Source organism: Antechinus flavipes, chromosome 1 (genome assembly GCF_016432865.1).
Source record: "Antechinus flavipes isolate AdamAnt ecotype Samford, QLD, Australia chromosome 1, AdamAnt_v2, whole genome shotgun sequence".
Lineage (NCBI taxonomy): Eukaryota > Metazoa > Chordata > Mammalia > Dasyuromorphia > Dasyuridae > Antechinus > Antechinus flavipes.
In genome coordinates, this window is record NC_067398.1 from 355550788 (window position 1) to 355575610 (window position 24823).

Genomic DNA, 24823 nt, shown 5'->3' on the forward strand with positions numbered 1-24823 from the left:
TACAACTGTTTACAAAGGCATTTTAAGGTTTTAACATCCTTATGACTTTTTAAAATGAAATTGAGGCTTCCATCCTGTTCGAAGTGCTCTAATAATTATTAAAAGGAAATGACTTTAGGGATTTCCGCAGCAGGATTATAGATTATCTTCAGAATTTCCTTGCAGTGCTATGTACATTTATTCACATTTGACCTCTGAAAATACCACAGAATGTGACCACCTAAGCTGTATCACTATCCTTAACTCATGTTTATGGCTCTCAGATTTTGTGGAAGCTCAGAGTTCCACAACTCTGAGGAATGGATTTTAATGAATGTACAATGTACAATGAGAGGTGAGATTGTCCACCAGAATGAGATAAAAGGGAATCTCAAGGAGCAAACACTGACAGTCCTGCTCTTTAATACAGTCAGTTAATTGGTCAATAACTAAATATACATACATATGCACACAATATACACAAACATACACATTCATGTATGTATAAAATATGCATTTGCATGTATACTATGTGTACAAGTACACATACTTGTGTATATATTACATATACTGTGTACACACATGTACATACACACATGCACAAACATCCATTTGATTGGTTGTTCCATTGCATATTTTTAAAAAGTTCTACAGGGTTAATCTTTCAAGTTGGCAATATCAAAGTTCTCTACTTCTAGTTTTGACTATGTTTCACATTTAGAGAATTCATAAAGCTTCTCGGGAATTCTGTTTCTTAAGCTGAAAAAATAGGCTTGAAAATGTACCCAACCATAAAGTTTACTGATTAATCAGGCAATATTGGTGTCCATTCACTTTCCTTCTAAGTTTATGTATGTGTAAAATAAATCGGTTGGGGTAAGTAAAAGGAGAAATAAAATGATAGGAAAAGAAAAGATAATTAATGACTATAAAAGCACTTTGAGAACCTTGGATGAAAGACTCCATATAAGTCCAAAGTAGTATTAATGACCATTGAAGATGCTTTGCACGGCAGTGTATGCTTCTCTCTTGTTTGCACATAACTCAAATTAAAACTAATTGGAGTTAACTGTGTATCAAGGGGGAAATTGATCTTTCTTTGTTGAGTGAAGCTTTGAGCATCAGCTCTAGAAGACATTACTTCTCTTTTTAACAAAGGCCTTTGTTTTTCACATTTAAAGAGAAAGCTTTAGTGCAGATCTAAGAATAGTTTTTTTTTTTTTTTTCCCCTTGTCCTTCAAGCTGAGGCACAATATAAATGGTGTCCCTGAAACTAAAAGGTCAAAGCATTCCCTGGTGGATCTGAACAATTCAAGCATAACCAGACTCCCAGCTTCTTTAGTTTGGGGAGGAAAAGTGGGGAAAGAGTCAGTGAGGAGGCAGTAATAATTTCCTAGGAAAACTAAATGTAAAGTACATGGGACGAGTACTCTTGGCTTCTAGTCTTGGTTTGGTCACTAATAACTATGATTTTAGACAAGTCACTTGAACTCTCTGGTTCCCAGAATACACATTTGTCTTGAAAGGTTTGGGATTAGATGATGTCTAAGAGTTCTTCCTTTTACATCCAACATTCTATGATCCTTTGGGGCTAAAATCAAGCTCATAAAGTTGACTTCTTAGTTACTCACGTAGGTGGGAATTCCTGATCCCTCTCCCCTGAAAACTCCTAACTTTTGTTTTGAACAAGCACACACTTCCACAAATGGAGAGTTCATTTTACTTCCTTTTTGCCTTCATAGGAGTGTGAGAGATGTCATTTTTCAACCTTGTTAAAAGCTCCTGTTATAGAAATTGCCAGATCTATTAGTATATCTTAATTACCACATCTTGTGCAGCTTTTAGCCTCTTGTGGGGCAGAATTGTCATGATTTATGCTATACTAACAATGATATTTTTACATTAGTAAGCAATTAAAGAGCCAAACAGCACCCCTGGGAAGTTTAGAAAGGATTGGAAGGGCTGCCATCACTTTGAATTATAGCCAGTCTAATTGTATTTACAGAAACCTTAGAAAAGAATAATACCTTGTCAAAATATTTATAGTTCTCACAATAAATATGTGCAGAAAAACAGCATTTGTGGCTCTGATTTATTCTTGAAGTTGAGTTCAAAGTTAAAAAAAAACAAACAGAGTAAGCAGAGGTCATATTGGACAGCAAAGAATGACAGGTTTCAGGCTTCTCAGCACCAACCATTCAGATTAAAGTGATTCCCAATAAGCTGCACATTTGCTTTCTGTGAGTGCCCAGAAAAGTGACGGGTATGGTGCTTATCTGTCGCCAGCTACTTTATATATCCATGTGTGTCCTAGTGACAACCACCTCCTAATGGAGGCAACCAGTGTGGCTAAAGGCAAGGAACTCCTGCCAATAGAAGGGGGAAATCAAAGCTGGGATTCATTCCTTCTAAGTCTCAGAATCCAGAGTTCCAAACCTTAGCAGCCACAGGCAGATTTATTTTCTGGCCATTAGTGGATTCAGGTTTCTTTCGCTTAAGGCAATCCCTTTCGCTTACAAATTTACTGCCTCAGAATTACCTCATTATATGGAAAAGCCTCTACAAATATGTGAATAATTGTAGGCAAGTGACACCTGATTAGGACACTGCTGCTCTTTTGATCTCAGCTTTGAGAAGCCTTTGCCCCACCCCCTCATTCAGCTAAAAAGTCAGTGAAAACGCCAGCCTACTTGACTGCCTACCTTAGTACAGAGTAGAAGATCAAATGAAACTGGTACAACTCTTAGATCTAAATTGAGACTTCCAATGACCAGCATCATATCTTCCTTCCACTGTCACTTAAGATTCTGAAACTTTCTTTTGATCAGTTTTACCAAGAAATATCCTCAGACACCAGTAAAAGAAAAGAAAAAAAAAATCCAAAGTGCATCCCTTAAAAAGCACTTTATTAAGACAATGTTAAACATGCCATCATCAAAAAGCACCTATTCGGTTCAATAGGCATTTTGCCTCTATCAAGGAACCCCCAAAACCTGAGCTTTCAAGTGTTTCAACTTACGTGATACTACCTAATAACTATTAATGTTTTCTGCCCAAAGGTAGAAAAAATGAGGCAGGAAGCCTTCAAGATTTTACATTTAAATAACCAAGTCCCAATTTCTACAAGGTGGCACTTTTTATAGCATTTTAGAGTAAACTCAGAGGCTGCCTTAGATTAAATGTATTGAATCCTTTTAAGACTCAATGCCAGTATCTATGAATATTTCATCTGAAGAAGAGAAGGTATCCGTCTAATCCTGAGTCCCCGTCAGATGGCATTAATACTGATAATCATTGTACTTTATGCTATCCTTCACTCTAGACTCTCATCAAGTCCTGTAATACTGCAAGGTGATGAACACTTTGAAATTTCCCTTTTGCTCCTTACTGCCAATCAGTTCTCTAATGATACACAGGCCTCAATGACACAAAATTACTTAATTAGTTTCTTCTCTTCCTCTGTTCAAGAAGGGCTGCTTCAATAAAGGCCAAAGATTTTGCTATTAGAAAAATGAATTTAATTGAAATTTTCTAGTTATAATTTTTATTTAGGACTTCTGAAAGAATTAGTTCATTAAAAAAAAAGATGCCATACCAATCAAACTACTGAAAATATTTTATAAAGCTGGGAAAGATAATAAAAAAAATCATCTGAAAGAAGAAAAGGTCAAAAATAACAAGAGAATCAATAAAAAAGGTGAAGGGAGATGGCTAGCAATACCAGATTTCAAAGTGTATCTCAAAATGATAATTATTCAAACAATCTGCTACTAACTAAGAAATAGAATGGGGGATCAGTCCAATAGATTAAGTATACAATACAATGGGAAAACTAGAAAGCAGTTTAATAAAAACTAGGCGTAGACCAATATCTCATCAAAATAAAGTTAAAAGGAGTACGTGATTAAGACATTAACGTGATATCATAAGTAAATTAGGAGAGCATGGAAAATTTATCTGCCCGATCTATTCATAAAGGAAGAGTTAAGAACAAACAAAAGAAAGGGAGGAAAATGAGTAAAATGAATAATTTTAATTACGTGAAATTAGGTTTTGTACAAACAAAACCAGTGCAGATAAAATTAGAAGGTGTGTGTATTTAGGGAAGAGGAGGAGATTTTATTGCAAATTTCTCTGGTAAAAGCATTATTTCTCAAGTGTGTAGAAAACTAAGTCAAATTTATAAAATAAAAAAAAAATATGAGCCATCCATCAAAAGACATGGATAAACAATTTTCAGAAGAAATGAAAGTTATCAATAGTCAAGTGAAAAAAATCACAATTAGAGAAATGCAAATTAAAGCAACTCTGTAGCTAAGAGGTCAGAAAAAAATGAAAAAGGATGAAGGAAAAGTACAAAAATAGGCACTAATGCATTATTTCTTAAGTTGTGAATTATTCCAACCATTCTGTAGAGCAATTTGAAACTATACCCAAAAGATTATAAAACTCTGCAAACCCTTTGACCCAACAATATCAGTTCGAGGTCTATATACCAAAGAGATAAAAGCAAAGGGAAAAGGACAGCTCTTTTTGTGGCAGCAAAAAGTTGGAAATTGAGATGACGTCTGTCAAGGAGAAATGGCTGGAACAAGTTGTGGTAAAAATTGCGAGGGAATGTTATTGTGTATAAAAATGATGAACATGATTGTTTCAGAAAAACCTGGGAAGATTTATATGAACTGAAAAAAGTGAAATTAGAAGAACTAAGGGACCATTGTATGTAGTAACACCAAGATCATAATGATTATCAACTGAAAGACTTAGCAACTCTGAGCAATAATTTCAGATAATTCTGAAGAACTTGTGATGAAAAATACTATCCCACCTCTAAACCTCTAAAAACAATTGAAATAAAATAACAAATTAACCAGAAAACATTCTGTCCAACAAATAATTACTTGACAGACAAATTTTATAAAGGACATTAATTATATCTTCAGGTCACAGTTTTCATATCTATAAATTGAGGAGTTTGAAATCAGTGATCTCTAAGATTGTAGTGGATCCTAACATTTTAATATATATTCTAATCTATAATAAATATTTTATATGGCTTCTTCCAATATTAGTATTTTTCCAATACATTTATAAAACATCTACTATGTAATGTAGAATGTAAGCTTCTTGAGAGTAGGAAATCTTTTTTATTTTTATCTTTTTTTCCCAATCATGTAACATAGTTATCTTTTAATAAATCATTTTGGTGCAAGTAAATGACTAGAAAGCATTTTGAAGAATATAAATATGAATACAATTATAAAATTTAGGTCTATTTACTGATTAGTCTTGATTAGGATGCCAGAGTTTATGGTGGAAGAAACAGGATAATAATACAAATCACTAGAGTAGAAAATAGAATATAGTAAATATCATTCTGGGAGGTTCAAAATGTAAGAAATTTTCAGAGGAAGAAAGACATCTCTATATATGCCTATTGCTATTTCCCTATCCCAGAGAATTGTTTGTTATAATCCTGATTCTATTTTAATAAAGGGCAAAATAAGCAATACAAGAACTTTAGTCCCTTTAAGGGAAACAATACAATATATGCTACAAGAATATTTTTATATTTTTTCTCAGAATATTTATATCTATTCCACCTGTCATTTTTGGAAATGGTTTCTTTTATCTGAGATTCCTGGTCAATGCTGGTAAAACATAAGAGATAGTTATAGTGACCAACATACGCAGGAAATCTAATTCACTCAGAGCAGCAATGAATTTGGCATTCTTTATTTTGAGTCACTAAGATTTAATATTCTTAATAACTGTTTTTGACACACAGCATTTTCTATAAATAATCCCTAAAATCAAAAAGAGAAAAAAAAACAGTATGAGTTAATAGAAAACTTGACTTCTGAGTGAGAAAGACTTGGATTCAAGATTCACCATTGGGAGATAATGGTCTTGTGACTGGATATATCACATAATCTTTCTATGTACCAGGCAAGTCTCTAAGACCATAAACTGTATCTAATCTGCCTGGAAAGAAAGAGTTCCTTACCTATAATTACTTATACAAATGAAACCATAGATGTGATTAAAAATCAACTCAAAACAGCAAGTGAGTTTGAAGAGACAGCAGGGTTTATTCTATTCTGTACATAGAGAAACATACTCAGAAGCTTGTGTCAGTTGTTCAAGGATACAGAAAAACAATTGGAATCAAGAACTTGTTCTTGTATCTCACAATTTAAGAATTTCCCCTTATACCAGCCTCTTTGATTACATTAAATATGCACAATGGTGGAACTATCTAGAAATTCCTTAGATGTTGGTCTCAGTGAAATTTCCGAAATTGATTTTTACAGCTAGCTGAAAATTCCAACTAGCTCTTTTGGCTTTTGAAAAATCTCAGAGTTAGAAGGAAATCCTCAGAGACCATCCTGCCTCAAGGTAGAACAAAAGCTAATATCATTGCAAAGAGATGGATAGTTCCGTTATTTTTAATGGCTCTATAGATAATATTCTGTAATGGCTCTTAGTTGTCTACTCTAGAATCTTACATTTGAAAATGCATCCTGTTTGAATCCTTACTCTTTCTCTTCCAACTAAAACTCAATTTTTCTTTTTCTCTTTTTCTCTCATGTAGAACAATAACATATGTCTCCACTATTTGAGGGAATGTGAATAATTTACCAAATCAGAAGATTCTGAGAGGAACAGTCTTGCTTTGATGCACTCCATGTAACTGCCACCGACATTAATGAGAATTACACACATCTGTCATTGGGCAGAATAAACCCCATTATTTATTAAAGCTGAAACCCACCATTTACCATAAAGCCTTTTTACTAGTCAATAATTAACAGCTGTAAGACTCACAGATCTGAGGATCATACTCCATCTTTATGATGAGTTAAACATGGTGATACAAGAAAATGAGCCAGGTAGAAAATTCACCACAATGAAAAGCTAGAGAATAGTTCTCCCTGGGTTTCACCTCTACATACCAAGATTCCCTATCAAAAGAATATTTTTTTTCTGAAAGGAAAGAAAAACAGCTTCTTTGCTGTCATGCAAAAAGTCATTAGAATAACTTTGTCATTTATACTTATTCACTAACATAAATGAACTATAGGTTCATGTTTTAAAATATGGTACAATATTGAAAAAATAAGTTTAAAGGTCTTCTGGTTCAATGCTGGTTTCATATGTATATCTAAAACATATGATTTCTTGCCCTATTGCTGAAGACTTTTTCATAATTTAAATTTATTTGGTGGATTTACCCGTGTATTCTGGGGGAAAAAAGTTCATCTTTTTTTTTTTTTTTTTTGCTTAACCACACTTTTTGATTCTTAAATGGTTTCTTCCCTGCAAACTCACTAGGGGTTTTTTCAAATGTTCCAAAAGTTTCCCAAGATTCTCATTATAACAATGTGGAGTGTACTGAAAGTTTTAATATACTATACTAAGACTTTTGGGACACCCTGTAAAATAGGCATATTATTTAGAAAATAGGCATTATTATGCATTACTACCTTCAACTTCTTCTTTTATATTGTAGAGAATTACTAAAAGACCTAGTACACTTTGATGGGAAAAAACAAAATCTTATATAAGTGCTTGTTTGATTTTTTTGTTGTTGTTTTTTCCTCATTCTAGTGCACTTGAAAGCTCATATGTAGTTTAAAGTCTTCATGTGATTGCCAACTTTCTGGATATTAATTTTAAGTGCACTATGATTCACTGTTCGGTTTTTTGTTTGTTAGTTTATAGCTTTTTGCTTGGACAGGAGGATTAATTCAATTGTGTCAAAAATGTACAAACATCTAACTAGATCTCCATTACCCCCAAACTGGAACAATATGCAATATTTATACAATGGATAAGAGACCGGTAAAGCATTTTGAAATGTGTCTCTTTATAAATACTATGTATAAGTTCTTTGTTAATCTTTCAGACAGCATAATCCATATTGCTATGATATCCAACAGGGCTGTAAAATAATCATTAATCTATAAGCATCCATCTGTCCTCTAATAGGTTATGGGGAAGAAAGAGAGTCAAGGTTTTATTGTTGTTATTGTTGGCCCCCATAGGAGATTTACTAATCTCTCAGAACCATCTTCTGTGAGACCTCTTCTTCCCTTGTATGTTCCTTTATTAAATTGAGCTGGCTGCCAGGAGTTCTAAGCCCTGTACAACAGAGCCCTAGAAGAAACTGACAATTCCACAGCAAGATATAAAGAATTATACAGAACTTAAAAATATGGGAACAAGGGAGGAGAGCTGCTATTATCACTATTCTCATCCGGATATCAAGATCAATATCAAAGAGATCAACAAAACAAATCTAAAATAAGCCATGGTTTAGCTATTACGTTCCTCCCAACAAAGCTATACTCTTCCTATCCAATTTATCATTTTTGAAACTCCCCTTACAATTAAACCATTCTCACAACCTTCCCATATGCAGATCCCATTCATTTTCTAATTTAATCTTTGCTTACAGATATTGATGTTTCCCTCACCCTGCAATGGGAATATGGGATCTGACTCCTCCAGTTTTCACTCTCTTCTAAAGATTCTCTGAATATATGCTTAGCATTTAAGATTAGAAAATTTAAAGCACTATCATGGAATTAAGATATCATCTAGTTCTATTCACTCATTTTATCAATAAAGAAGCTAAGGTACAAAGATTGGAAATGACCAGCCCAACTCATAGAGACAATTAGCAGCAGAACAAAGAATTGAAAGCAAGAGTTCAAATCCAATATTTTTTACTCCTCTATACTGCTTCTACTTTATTACATTATATCATTTTCTGATTGATTTATGTCTGTTAGACATAACATTCTTTCTAACAGAATTATGAGGTTAATCTCTTACATTCATATATTTTGATTTTTTGGTACATAGATAATCTCCTCCATAAAGTCACTTCCATCCTAGCCTTCCCATCTTGATGAAAATACACAAGAATATACTTATCCATATAGTCAATCTAGTGCATCTAAAACTTTATGCAAGGAAAGGTGCTAGACACATAGACTAATCAAAAAACAACAATAACAACACAATTCAAGACAAAAAAGTTCATTCATTAAGGAATTTGTATTCAATTTTACACAATATGCTGAGGGGCTTTCTTTTTTCAACAATCTGACATGTGGATTTTTGATCAGTAATGTTTTACTCTCCCTACATGTCCAGGCTATCTCATCCATTTTTCCTAGTTATATATCTCTCTGAGGATATCCTTTATGTCATTTCATATATAGTATTTTTAGCCTACTTATACCCATTGTGTACCTTCCCATTCCTCTTTGGGTATTCTGCAATTTGAATTTTTCACAGACTATAGTGTTTGATGACTTGTAATCATATAGTATCACCTGAAGACCATTATTATCAAAAAGTTGAAACTTTCAGTTGTTGTTGCTGTTGTTTTCCCAAGAGAGTCTAAGAGTTGTTAAAGTACAGCATGATTTCCCAAGGGTAATCCAGCCGGCTCTTTTTCTCCTGTACTTTTTTAAATCAAATTCATTGTCCACTCAAATTATCTATCTGCCCTAGATTTTTATAATTATGGAGTTTTGTAAGCTGTCCACACAATTGTATATATACATATATCATTCTGAATAATTGGCATCATATAGTACTTTATAAAATTCTTTCTTCACAGCAATGCTGTACGTTAGAACAAGTTTCACTGTACCTATCAATTAAGTTATTTGTCTAAGATCACATACCTGTTAAGTGGAGAAGATAGTATTTTAAACCAGCCCTTTTGAAAATAAATTATTTTATTTAATTATTAATTTAATTTTAATTTAATTAAAAATTAAATTAATAAATTATTGTAAATAATAAAATTACTTTTAGCACAGTACATTACCATTCTTTTATATGAGGGAATTAAGTCTTACTCTTCTATTTCTTTTTCCTATCCCCCATAACACCAAAAAGAAGGCTAAGTATATAGTTAGTTTTTTGATCTATTGATCTTAAGCTCAAACAAAATCATTGCAGCTCAAAGCTCCAATATATATTACCATTTCCAAAGCATTAGGTCTTTGAGGTCAGAGGTCATCTTACTTTGCTATTTATAATCTCGGGTCTTGGCACAGTACTTTGCACTTAGTAAATGTTTGATAAATGTCTTTTCACTTATTCATTCATTTGAACAAAAGCTAAGCCATATTCTTTCTTTTTCATCCCACTGTCTTTCATGGTTTCAGTTCTATTGCACTGGAGTTCTCAGTACCTTTTGAAAATAAAAGCAGTGTTTTTGATGAATTGATATTGGTTGTTATAAATGTCCATCATACATGGTCAGTCGGAGAAAAGTTATCACTTTTGAGCATTGTAAGTCAGATTGTAGTGCTGTTGGTTTCAAATTATTTTGTATATTAACTATTTGTCACATTTCTGGTCACAAACAACAACTGAAATGTTTTTATAGGGTATCAGAAATTTCAAATTGTCTTATATACTTTATTTCATTGCCCATCCTAATGTTTTATAATTAATTTCCTTTGCACTTATTATTTTTGCCTCAAACTATTATAAGTTGAATCCTCTAATAGCATTATGAGGTGAGTAATATAGTTATTATTACTCCATTTTTAGATGAAGAAACAGAAGCTTAAAAAACTTAAAATCAGCTGACCCAGAGTTAAACAGATATTATCAAAATTAAAATTCAAATCCAGATCTTTCTGATACCAAGTAGAATATTCTATACATTAAGCTATCTCATCCTCTTTTCTTTAATAAAGCTAAGAAACACACCATATACACACAGAGAGAGACTTCTTAGATCTATAAGGGAACATTCTAACATAATTTCTCACTAAATGTGATTCATTCTTTAAAAAAAAAAATAGCACAGCTAGGGGAATCATTTCTACCCTATAAGTACATTTAAAAACAAAACAAAACAAAACAAATTTACAGGTTCTGTTTTGAGTAAGTTTATTCACACTACCAAGAAATGGAGACATAGGATGAAAATCACAGAAATAATATTTTTATCATAATTTAACATATTGACATATTTTCATTTTATTTTAAAATCAAAGAAAATTACTTGTGGAATATTTCCTAAGAGACAAAAGGTCTCTGTTATGCTATTCTTTGATTTTTTCTGAATCCTATTCAATCACCTTGTTGCTAAGGAGGATAGAGAGCTGTCTCATGTGTGGGCTGGGAAACACCCACGCACATACACATACATATACACTCACACATCCAGACTGCCAGGTGATTAACAGAAGGCATTTCAAATGTGTGGACATCAAGGGTGAGGGCGGGGGATGCTTAGCAATAGAAGCACATACTCAATTATGCCAGACTGGCAAATACCTCTGCAATATTTTCATTCCCATGTCAACACTTCATTCCCATGGACTCAACTAACACCTGTTTAAATTCTAAAAATCAATTAATTTATTAATTTGCTTGGAAATTAATAACTTTTGGGGGGAAACCTTTTAATACATATTTGCTTCCTTTAGTTATTTCTGGATTTGCTCATGGAAATTATGTCTGTTCTCATGAAACAAGTAGATTCTATATTCAGTCTTCCTCATTAGAGTTAAAAAAAAAAAAGAACATTTCATTTCAATACATTTACACTGTGTCAAATATGTAAAAGATAAAAACACAAAAATAGATGAGTAGATGCTCATCAATTCAGGAATGACTGAATAAGTTGTGCTATATGAAGGTCACGAAATATTATTGTTTTATTAAAAATGATGAACAAACTGATTTTAGAAAGGCCAGGGAAGATATACATGAATTGATGCTGAATGAAAGAAGCTGAACCAGGAATACATTGTACTTAGTAATAGCAAGACTGTGCAATGACCAATTATGAAAGACTTGGTTCTTCTTAATAGTTCAGTGATCCAAAGCAATCCCAGTGAACTTTGGATAGAAAATGTCATCTGTATCCAGAAAGAGAGCTGTGGAGATTGAATGTAAATTGATATTCACTTCTTTTTTCTGTTTTTTTTTCCCTCTCCTATGATTTTCCTTTTTTGTATTGATTTTTTTCTCTTCCAACATGATTTAGAAAGAAATATGTATTTTAAAAGTTAATATACATGTATAACTAGAAAAAATAAAACAATAAAGAAAAAAAAAAAGCAAAGAGGTCCTACCCTATAGGAACTTCCATTTACTAGGGTATATAACATATACATAGATAAGTATATATGAAAGGTTTTGAAGATGGGGGGAACACTAACAGAGGATTCAGGAGCTGGGGAGAAGCCTGAAATGGGAAATAGAATATTGGTTGAACTTCAAAATAAATTAATGATTCTAAGAAGCAGAAATTGAGAGAGTCCATTACAGTTATAGGAGTTTGATCATTTATTGAAAAGGAGAAAGACAAAAAATGGGGTTCTAATTTTGGGGAGGGAACAATTAGACAAGTTTGACTGGAATGTAGAGTACATGGAGAGGAAGAATGTGTGGAGAATAATATGATAGTCTATATAATAGACTATATAATAGACTAGATGAATTATATCCCAAAGAGAGAAAAAGGACAATGTATGGTAATTCTTTTTATAGTATCAAAGAACTGAAAACTAAGGATGTGGCTATAATTTAATAAAGGCTGAGAAAATTGAGGTGTGTATATAAGTAATAAAATATATGTAATTTCTATAAAATGATAGATATAAACAATGAAATATACACAATAAGAAGCAACAGAAAGAATGGTTTTAAAGAAACCTAGGAAAATTAAATTAATGCAAAGTGGAGTGAGCAGAAACAAGAGTACAGTTTGTAAAGTAACAATAACAAAGTAAAGGAAAACAATTTTGAAAAATTAAGAATTCTCTGAGGTACAATAATACAGAATATGTGATAAAGAATGCCAGTGATAAAGTAGGATAGCTGATAGACTCAACATGTAAAATAAGATATTCATGTTATGATCTAACAGGTGTGTGAATCTGCTTTGGTTGACTATGCATATTTATCAGAAACTTTTCTATTCCTTTTTTTCCCAGAGAGGGAAGATATAGGTTAGGCTTAGGAATCTCATCCCTTCACTTGAGAGAGAGGAGGAGAAAAAGAAAGAAGAAGAAAGAAGAAGAAGGAGGAGGAGGAGGAGAGGAGGAAGAGGAGGAACAGAAGGAGAAAAAGAAGGAGAAGGAGGAAAAGGAGGAGGAGGAGGAGGAGGAGGGGGAGGAGCAGGAGCAGAAGCAGGAGGTTGTCATGGAAATTACATGTTGAATTTATCATGAAATTTTTGATAACCTTTGAAGTCTGTTCTCTTTGAATTATTTCTTTGCTAGCACTAGAAGCCAAATCAAAGTATCTGTAAATATATATATATTTTTTTTCAAAAGAAAAGAAATTGTGCATGCTTTTAAAACATATTACTTAGATAAGTACTCCTAAAGTAAGGCTTGGGATAGAGGGAACAGAAAACAGTCCTAGAACCACAAAAATCAAGGTATTATTATACTTAGTTTTTACATATATAGCAGGACAGTTGATTGCTGGGCAAATAATTCTCCAAAATCTCATTTGCCCAACCATATCAATTTCAGGGAGACAGTGACGACAGGAATCCTTTTCTTTCTCCAGTTGTGTATCTTACGCACATCTCATTAGGAGCTAGGTTACTCCTAAAGTCTGGTTCTTGCAGGAACTTTTTCAAACTCACTTTTTGGCCCAGGGTATGATAAATTATTGCTTGGCCAAAGGCTTTACTCCCTATCTAATTCATTCAAATTGTTTGTGCTCACTTCATATAGCTATCACTAAATGATTTATCATATCAGGAGAAGGGCCAATTAGTCAGAGACCAAATGAACCCGTACTGACCAATTACATCCTTACAAATACAATAAATCCTAAACTTTTAGATTCTAAAAAATACAGAGATTTTCCTGTCAGTTTGTATGCTTCTTGTCAAAATTAAAAACCCTACTGTCTCCCCACCCCCCCACCATAGAGAATCTTTTTATCATCATAGGTCCAATGTATGCATTTCTTATTTGTTTCCTTGGTTTTCTTTTTCTGCCTTTTCCTCCCCTTAAGACACAACATTATCATCATGATCCTCTTGTAGGGGAGACAAAGACATTTATCAAATCAAAAAACAATCCTTTTACTAAGAGGAGGGAAATATACTGCTGGATTATATCATCAGTTTCTTAGTGGTTTCTCTTGTTTTATTTCAAATGCTCTTTATGCTTCATCCACTTATTCCAAATTTAAGCCTACAAAGATTATTTTTCCACTAATCCATTTTAGTGTAGTTGAAGAATAAATGTAGATAACACTTTCAGTTAACTTAACTTTGATCTTTTCTCTACTGGCATGACTACAGTAGAAAATCAATAAAGGAAATAAAGATCTTCTGTGTTAGAGTTAATATCTATACTCTCACTTTCTTTGTTCTAGTTCAGAGCTAAGAATTTCTAGCTACATTAAGTGGAAATATCTACTTAAATAATATATTTGCTATTGGGTCTTTCATACAGGCTCGTTTCTAAAATATATGTTAAATGATGTAATAGTTTTTAAAGCCATATTAGATGTAAAGACCAATCTTGAGCAAGTATGAAAAGTACTATTATCCTGTTTACATAGTCATGTGTTTTTTTTCCCTATCTCAACTATTAACTAAACATTTGTCGGTTAAAGACCAAGACATTTCATTAGTTTATTGTTAATAATTATTACTACTTGAAGTAAACCATGGACTTTCAATCTATGTGTATAAGTGATTTTGAATATTCCTTCATTCCTATGACTAATATTGAGTGTCTACAATTCTGCATTCTAATTTTATAGGATCCACTCTCTTCAAATATTTAGAAAAGCAAGATGACTTAAAGATAGAAAGAATCTTAGAGAATATATAATCCAATCTTTTTGAAAAAGTTGAGGAAATTAATATCCCAAAGCCATACAGGTTGTAGGTAGCTAAGAGAGGATAAAAATTTAAGTCTTCTAACTCTAAATGAGATTCTTTTCTAATGATGATGGTGGTGGTAGCAAAGAAGAGGATAAACAAATTAGCTAGTATTTATATAATACTTTAAAGTTTGCAACTGTTTACAAAAAAATTATCTCATTTTATCCTTTTCAACAATACTGTGAAGCAGGTGAAGAGATATGCTAAAACCAGTTTGAACACACTTCAGAGACCTGATGACTAAGTTCTCAGTGGGATCATTTGCATCTCAGAAATCAGCAAACTCTTAAAAATCAGGTCTTGAATTGTGTATCATATATATATATATATATATATATATGTATTTTCAGAGAGCTAGCTCATAAATATTAATTATTATTCCCCTGGATAGAAGCTATTACAAATAAGGAAAGTGACACAAACAGAGGTTAAGTGATGTCACACAACTATTGAGTAAATAGAGTTGGATTTGAACTTAGGGATTTCTAATTGTACATCCAGCACTCTTCACTTTGCCATCTACCTCATTGTACATTTCTTCTCTGTATTACATTGTTAAGTGAAAGCATGGCAAAATTGTTCTCCTATCTTCTCGTACAATATTAAATATTGAGATAGGGCATGATTTTCTTAGTTTTGTTAGTGCACTGGAAGGAACACAGTCTCTGGAGTCCAAAGAACTAATTTCAAATCCTGCATTGCTTATTTGTTCTTGGACACTCAATCTCCCTGGTTCCCAGTTTCCTCCTCTTTCTAAAATTAAGGATTTGACTTAGATTCCTCCCAGTTTCTCTTTCAGCTCTAAGTCTATGATCTTTATAAAAGACTCTGTTATTTAAGACAGGAAAAATTTTCACCTCTTATATAAGGATCAAGGATTGACACCATGTGTTCCAGGGAAGAAAGGATGGTCAATTTATCTGGAGTGGAACCCAACGTGCCTAAGGAGCCCCTGTCTTCCAAAGTCAACAAAGACAGTGATTAATTGAATGCAGCGAATAGGCAGTGAAACCCAAACACACATCACATGCTTTATAATTAAAGTATAAAGGTGAAAGGAGAGAATTGTGGTTTTTATTCCCCTTCAAATGAGTGTTCTTGACTAAACCAACTTCCTTAAAAGGCAAGACTCTTATATGACAGATTATACAAATTAGAATCTTACCATAGTCTCAGTGTGACATTAGATGGGTAAAGGAAAGTCAGTGCCTTAGGCTCAGACAGCATTTCAAACTGCTTTAATTAAAACATACACACACACCTAAACAATCACAAATTTAAATCTAAGGTTTTTTATGTTGACAGCCAAATGATTAGAAATAAAACTTCAAATGGTTTCTGCCAAAAAAGAAACAGAACAAAAGAGAAAAAAAGACAATGTGGGTACATTTGTAGAACAGAAAATCTGATCTAAGTGCCTTAGTATTGAAATGACAATAGCTCCTTATTTTTAGTTTTAAGAATCACAGGGGATAGATTTTGAAAATCTATCTTGATCACTTTGTAGTCAAGGAAGCTCATTATGGCATAGTTGATATAGTTGTTTCTCCATTTAGGTCTTTTGCTGTTTTTTGGAGTTTTTTGTAAATTTTTTTTTCCTTTTTAAGATTCAAAAGGCGGTTTCAACATAGTATCAAAGTCATTTCCAAAATGGGACAGCAGCTGTTTTCAGCAACAGAACTAACATTCAAAACAAAGCAATCCAAAATGTCTTTACTGAATTACCAAAGGAAATGTAAATTATGGGATTAGAGAAAAAGACTCATTCCCTCCTCCTACTCCCAAAAAGAAAATCACTAAACCTTCTTAAGGAAATAGGAAATCACCTCAATAGATTAGTGGCATAGATGGTACTATGGAGAAAATGAATTATTTCTGCAGTTTCCTATAGGCAAGATTTACTTGACCTAACTTTGAATCTCTTAATCTTCCACTACCTTTTCTCTATCCTTCCCTTCACATAGATTTTAGAATTCCTCTTATCTTCTTTCTCAAGGACTACCCCCTAACTAGAAGTCTAGGGAAGGATACTACCATTATCTCCTATTTTCCCAAGGATAAAATTCATTTATTCCACACCTAGTAAAAGATGTCATTTGCCTGCCTTTAGGATGATTTGAAAAGAAGATAAAAAAATAAAAAAAAACAAATAAAAATCCTTTTTATCCTAGGATTTAAGGCCCTTCACAGTTTAACTTTAATTTACTATCCTTTGTTTGCTGTCTTTCATGGATACTGCATTTCAGACAAAGTGACTATTTGTTGATTTCCAATTTTATCCTTCATTCTCCCACTGAGTATCATTTCTAAAATGTACTGATTCCTTCATTTGCCCAATTGGGATCTTCTTTTACTAAACAACAGGTTATGGCCCATATTCTCCATTTCTTCATTCATCATACACACTTAAAATTTTGTTTAAATACTTTGTCTGAATTATTGTTCCAAATCATTCTATGTCATGTCAAATTTATTTATATGTACCTATTACAATTCCCATCTTTCCAATCACCAATTAAACTGCAAGCTCCTAAAGAAGAGTAATTTTACCTTTGTTTTCATCTCTCTATCAGGATGAAAACATGTAAATATATAGTAAATGCAATGTTAATGTTTATGAAATTTCACTGAATCATTGGGAAGGAGGTTCTGAAGGTAAAAAAAAATGTTCTATCTCCCTCCAGGTTCACAAACTTACATTTGTTGAACATCAAAACTTGAAGTACCATCTTATTTACCCTTCCTATAAGAAGCAAGATAACAGACTAGAAAGAGGAAATTTCCTTACCAAGGAGTTCTTTATAATAATGTTTAGTACACTAGGGCAATAGATACTTTTCAAAGCTACCCATAAAATAACTTAAGTATTACTACCCATGTGTATATATGAAGAAGCTGAAACACAAAGTGAAAGAACTTTTGGGACACTATATATCTTTTCCTGATTAGAAGACCTACAAAGGAGAAATCTATGCTTTTGACTTCTAACCCATAATATGTCATTGTCCTTTAAACATTCTTTAGTTTATTAATTGTTGAAGGAACAGCTGAAGAGAATATATAGAACCAACAGGTCTTGACAGAAATGCTAATCCGTTGTCATTATACCTATCATTAATGTTCAGCAGCCCCTCCAAGACTATTTCCTCTAGCTCTTCACTGCACTGATGTTCTGATTCCCTAAAGAGAAGTTCCTATTTCTACTCAGGTCTAGGAGTAACTTATAAGACTTTAATATCAAATACTATCAATCAAAAGCCCCTAACTGCTACACTCATCATTTCAATCAACCAGTAAACATTTTATTAAAAGATCATTTTCTATGTTGATATAGGAACAAAGAAAACAAAAATGGGATAAAACTTTCAAGCAAATGACTGGAGCACACTCTCCTAACAAATACATACTGGTCCAAGAAACTAGGTTCAATTGTAGAGACAATATAACCAAAAAGTAAACTCCAAACTTCTGGTTATTATTATTTTTTTTAAATTTATAATCATCATTATTAACCTTTTGTGAAAAAATGCTGCTTTAAGGTGCTTCCTCATTCAGAAATATGTTTCTATGTGCATCTTTGTCAGAGTTTTTACTTAAATTTAATGTAACTTTTTCTTTAGCTCAGTAGATGTGATGTCTTCTACTGGTCCAGTCTTTTTAATAGAATGGTCATTGTTAATAGAGTAGTGGAAGAAGAAAAGAGAAAAAGAGAAAAACTCTTCTCTTCCCAAGAATGGTTACTTCTCAGAAGCTTGGATCAATCCAGAATCTTCAATTCCTAAATTGAAATCCCCTATTACTAGGCTATCTCTACTATACTAACTTGTTTGTTGAATTTGATATTCTATTTAAAATTCTCAGGAGCTTTTGATTCATTTTTCACTCAATTAAAGAGGTTCTCATCTTTTAAAGCTATCATAGAGCATGAATCATTCTGTTTGTATGTTTAAAATTTCATCATACCCTTATATTGATTACTTGAATTATGGAGGGATATGTTCTACATGCCATTCATATATATCATTTTGAGGCTTATGAAATATTTTACACAGATTTTTCTTGTATATGTTTCATAACAATTCTGTGAATTGTCCATGTTCATAGAATATGTTAGAGACATTCTTTCACACTCATCTTTTTATCCACTAAATTATTCTGTCTTAGTAATGTACCTATCTTTCTTTTCACCTTTTTTGATTTAAAAAAGATATGAAAAACAAGTTGCATCATAAAAATGACAAAACATAAAATCTTGTAAGACACAAATTAAGGTGAAAGAGACTAGATTTTTTTAAAGCTAGAAAGCAGGTCAATTAACAAAAATATTTACATTCTTTACCTTATCTAAAAAGACCAACCATTCAGTATTCCAAAGTTCATAACAATGGCTTGCTGATATTGCCTCTAGTCTAGATATTCTTTGTGTGTGTGTGTGTGTGTGTGTGTGTGTGTGTGTGTATACCTGTATGGATATGTGTGTAATGGACATCTTTAGTAGTCTGATAAAGCCTTTGGACCTCTTCCCAGAATAAAATTTGAAATGGATAAAATAAAAATTTCAAAGGAAACCAAAATGTTTTGGGGAAAGATATAGGTATTCTATATCTAATTAACTAACTGCATGGACTATCAAATTCTAGCCATAAACTGCTAAATAAAGAATACCTATTCTAATTTCTCTAAAAAAGGCAGTATAATGTAGTAGAAAGATTACTAAGTGGAAAGTGACTTCAAGTCACTGACCCAGTGTGGGGGAAGGTGGCTGAAATAAATAATCTTTAACAATTTTTTTTGACTCTGTCATGAGATCTGAAGTTTAGTCTATGCTAGTTGCTGATACTTCTCAGATTCAGGACCAATACAGCTCAGGGCAATAGTCTGACATTCCTTGCCCTGAGACCACTGAGGCTTTTTTTTTTAAAACTTATTACTGTCAGGTGATGTCAAGCTTAAAAAGATGCTTTGGACAAGCCTGAAATCATCAAATGAGAAGGTGGTAAATGTGAAAAGTTAGCTAATTTTAGTTTTAATTTTTTTCTTCTTTTTTATTTTTATATAATTTTTATTATTGCTATTTATTTATAAAACATATGCATGGATAATTTTTCAACATTGACCCTAGCAAAACCTTCTGTTCCAATTTTCCCCCTCCTTCCCCTACCCCCTACCCTAGATGGCAGGTAGTCCAATACATGCTAAATATATTAAAGTATATGTTGAATCCAAAATATGTATACATATTTATACAGTTATCTTGCTGCACAAGAAAAATCAGATCTAGAAAGAAAGAAAGAAAGAAAGAAAGAAAGAAAGAAAGAAAGAAAGAAAGAAAGAAAGAAAGAAAGAAAGAAAGAAAGAAAGAAAGAAGGAAGGAAGGAAGGAAGGAAGGAAGGAAAACAAATGCAAGCAAACAATAACAGAAAGAGTGGAAATGCTATGTTGTGGTCCACTCTCATTTGCCATAATCCTTTCTCTGGGTGTAGCTGACTCTCTTCGTTACTGAACAGTTGGAACTGATTTGAATCATCTCATTGTTGAAGAGAAACCCATACATCAGAGTTCATCATCGTATAATCTTGTTGTTGCTGTGTATAATGATCTGGTTCTGCTCATTTCACTCAGCATCAGTTCATGTAAGTCTCTCCAGGCCTTTCTGAAATCATCCTGCTGGTCATTTCTTACAGAACAATAATATGTATTACATATATATACCACAATTTATTCAGACATTCTCCAATTGATGGACATCCATTTAATTTCCAGTTTCCAGCCACTACAAAAAGGGCTGCTACAAAAGGTCCTGTTTCCTTCTTTAAGAACTCTTTGGGATATAAGCCTAACACTTCTGGATCAAAGGGTATGTACAGTTTGATAACTTTTTGAGCATAGTTCCCAATTGCTCCCCAGAATGGTTGAATCTGTTCACAATTCCATCAATAATGTATCAGTGTCCTAGTTTTCCATTTCTCCTCCAACATTTAGCATTATCTTTTCCTGTCATCCTATCCAATCTGAGAGGTATATAGTGGTATCTCAGAGTTGTCTTAATTTGCATTTCTCTGATCAATAATGGTTGGCAGCACCTTTTCATATGAATAGAAATAGTTTCAATTTCTTTACCTAAAAATTGTCTGTTCATATCCTTTGACCATTTATCAATTGGAGAATGGCTTTATTTCTTATAAATTTGAGTCAATTGTCTCTATATTTTGGAAATGAGGCTTTTATCAGAACCTTTGAATATAAAAAATGTTTTCCCAGTTTATTGCTTCCCTTCTAATTTTATCTGCATTTGTTTTGTTTGTTAAAAAAATATTTTAAATTTGCTATAAACAAAACTTTCTATTTTGTGATCAATAATGATCTCTAGTTCTTCTTTGGTCACAAATTCCTTCCTCCTCCACAGGTCTGAGAGGTAAACTATCCTATGTTCTTCTAATTTATACATAATCTCATTCTTTATGTCTAGATCATGAACCCATTTTGACCTTTTCTTGGTATACAATATTAAGTGTGAGTCAATGGCTAGTTTCTGCTATACTAGTTTCCAATTTTCCCAGCAGTTTTTGTCAAATAGTGAGTTCTTATCCCAAAAGTTGGGGTCTTTAGCTTTGTCAAACACTAGATTGCTATAGTTATTGACTATTTTGTCCTGCAAACCAAACCTATTCCACTGATCCACTAGTATATTTCTTAGCTAGTATCAAATGATTTTGATGACCGCTGCTTTATAATATAGTTTTAGATCTGGTATAGCTAGGCCACCTTCATTTCATTTTTTTTTTCATTAGTTCCCTTGAAATTCTTGACCTTTTGTTCTTCCAGATAAATTTTGTTGTTAATTTTTCTAGGTCAGTAAAATAGTTTGTTGGGAGTTTGATTGGTATAGCACTAAATAAATAAATTAGTTTAGGTAATATTGCCATCTTTATTATATTTGCTGGGTTTATCCAAAAGCATTTAATATTTTTATAATTGCTTAGATTTGACTTTATTTGTGTGAAAAGTTTTTTGTAGTTGTGCTCATATAGTTCCTGACTTTCCCGTGGCAGATATATTCCCAAATGTTTTATACTATAGACAATTATTTAAATGGAATTTCTCTTTGCATCTCTTGCTGTTGGATTTTGTTATTGATGTATAAAAATGCTGATGATTTATGTGGATTTATTTTGTATTCTGAAACTTTACTAAAGTTGTAGATTATTTCTAATAGCTTTTTTAGTAGATTCTCTGGGGTTCTCTAAATAAACCATCATATCATCTGAAAAGAGTGACAATTTGATTTCCTCATTACCTACTCTAATTCCTTTAACCTTTTGTTCTCCTCTTATTGCCAAAGGTAGCATTACTAATACAATACTGAATAGTAATGGTGATAGTGGGCAACCTTGTTTCACTCCTGATTTTATTGAAAATGGTTTCAGTTTATCCCCATTACATATGATGCTTACTGATGGTTTTAAATAGATGCTACTAGCTATTTTAAAGAAAAGTCAATTTATTCCTATACTGTCTAGTGTTTTCAATAGGAATGGATATTGGATTTTATCAAATGCTTTTTTCTGCATCTATTGAGATTATCATATGGTTTTTTTGTTAATTTGGTTATTGACACAGGCAATTATGCTAATAATTTTCCTAAAATTGAACCAGCCCTGTATTCCTGGTATAAATCCTACTTGGTTATGGTGTATTATCCTGGGGATGATTTTTCTGTAATCTCTTTGCTAATTTTTTATTTAAGATTTTTGCATCAATATACATTAGGGAGATTGGTCTATAATTTTCTTTCTCTGTTTTCAGCCTACCTGGCTTATGTATCAGTACCATGTCTGTGTCATAAAAGGAATTTGGTAGGACTCCTTCATTCCCTATTTTTCAAATAGTTTATTGGAGTTTATTGGAGTTAATTGTTCTTTAAATGTTCGCTGGAATTCATATGTAAATCCATTTGTTTCTGGAGATTTTTTTCTTAGAGAGTTGATTAATAGCTTGTTTTATTTCTTTTTTCTAAAATGGGATTATTTAAGCAATTTATTTCTTCTTCTGTTAATCTGAAAAATTTATTTTTGTAGAGATTCATCCATTTCATTTAGGTTATCAAATTTATTGGCATAAAGTTGGCCAAAGTAACTCCTAATTATTGCTCTAATTTCTTCTTTATTAGGAGAAAGTTCTTCCTTTTCGTTTTTAAAACTAACAATTTGATATTCCCCTTTCTTTTTTCTAATCAAATTATCTATTTTGTTAGTTTTTTCATAAAACCAATTCTTAGTTTTATTTATTAATTCAATAGTTTTTTGTTTTTACTTTCAGTTCTATTAATCTCTCCTTTTAATTTTAGAATTTTAAATTTAGTATTTGATTGGGGGGTTTTAATTTGGTCTTTTTTCTAGCTTTTTTAGTTGCAAGCCCAATTCACTGATTTTCTCTTTCTCTCTTTTATGCAAGTAAGCCTCTGGAAATATAAAATTTCCCCTCATTACAGCTTTGGCTGCATCCCACAAATTTTGATATGTTGTCTCATTATTGTTATTCCCTTGGATGAAATTATTGATTATTCTATGATTTGCTATTTCACCCATTCATTTTTTAGGATGATTATTTATTTTCCAATTACTTTTTGGTCTATTTCCCCCACCTTTTTATTGAATGTAGTTTTATTGCATAGTCATCTGAAAAGAATGCATTTACTATTTCTGCCTTTCTGCATTTGATTTTGAGGTCTTTATGTCCTAATATAAGGTCAATTTTTTATAGGTTCCATGAACTTCTGACTAACTTCTGTCTCCATTCAGTTTTCTCCAAAGATCTATTATACCTAATTTTTCTAATATTCTGTTTACCTCTTTAACTTCTTTTTTATTTACTTTTTGGTTTGATTTATCTAGTTCTGAGAGTGCAAGATTGAGATCTCCCACTAGTATAGGTTTGCTATCTATTTCTTCTTGCAGCTCTCTTACCTTTTCTTTTAGGAATTTAGATGCTATACCACTTGGTGCATATATGTTTAGTATTGATATTGCTTCATTATCTATGGTACCCTTTAGCAAGATATAGTTTCCTTGCTTATCTCTTTTAATTAAGTCATTTTTTGCTTTTGTTTGATCTGAGATCAGGATGGCTACCCCTGCTTTTTGTACTTCACCTGAAGCATAATAGATTCTGCTCCAACCTTTTACCTTTACTCTGTATGTATCACCCTGCTTTAAATGTGTTTCCTGTAAACAACATATTGTAGGATTCTGGCTTTTAATCCAGTCTGCTATCTGCCTTCACTTTATGGGAGAGTTCACCCCATTCACATTTACAGTTAAAACTACTAATTCTGTATTTCCTGCCACCTTGTTATCCCCAGATTATACTTTTCTCTTTCTTTTTCCCCCTTACTCTCCTCCCCAGTATTTACTTGCCTCACCACTTGTCTCAAGCAGCCCTCCCCCTTTAGAATCTCCCCCCCTTGGAGTCCCTCCACCTTTCTTATACCTTTCCCCTGCAGTTTCTGTATTCCATTCTATTTAGCCTGTCCCTTCTCTTTTTGTTTTTCCCCTCCCACTTTTTAATAAGGTGAGAGAAATTTCTCTATAAACTGAATATGTCTAATATTTTTTCTCTTTGAGCCAAATCTGATGAGAGTAAGATTCACACATTGTTCCTCCCCCTTCCTTCTTGTTTTTTTTTTCTTCTTATCCTGATTTTCTACTCATTTGCTCTTCTCCAGTCACCCCATCCCCTGTTTTCATTTTCTACCCTTTTTCTTTAAACCAATGTGACAATACTGGATGAAATGCTTTTATTTTTTTCCCCTCAGATAAGCCTATTAGATTTAACTATGGAAAGTTGAAGTGATTTTCTTCTGCTTAAGTTGTCCAGTAGCTCAAGGCTGGGTTCCAGCTGTCAGACCTCCTGGAGGTTCAATAAGATTAATCTTCA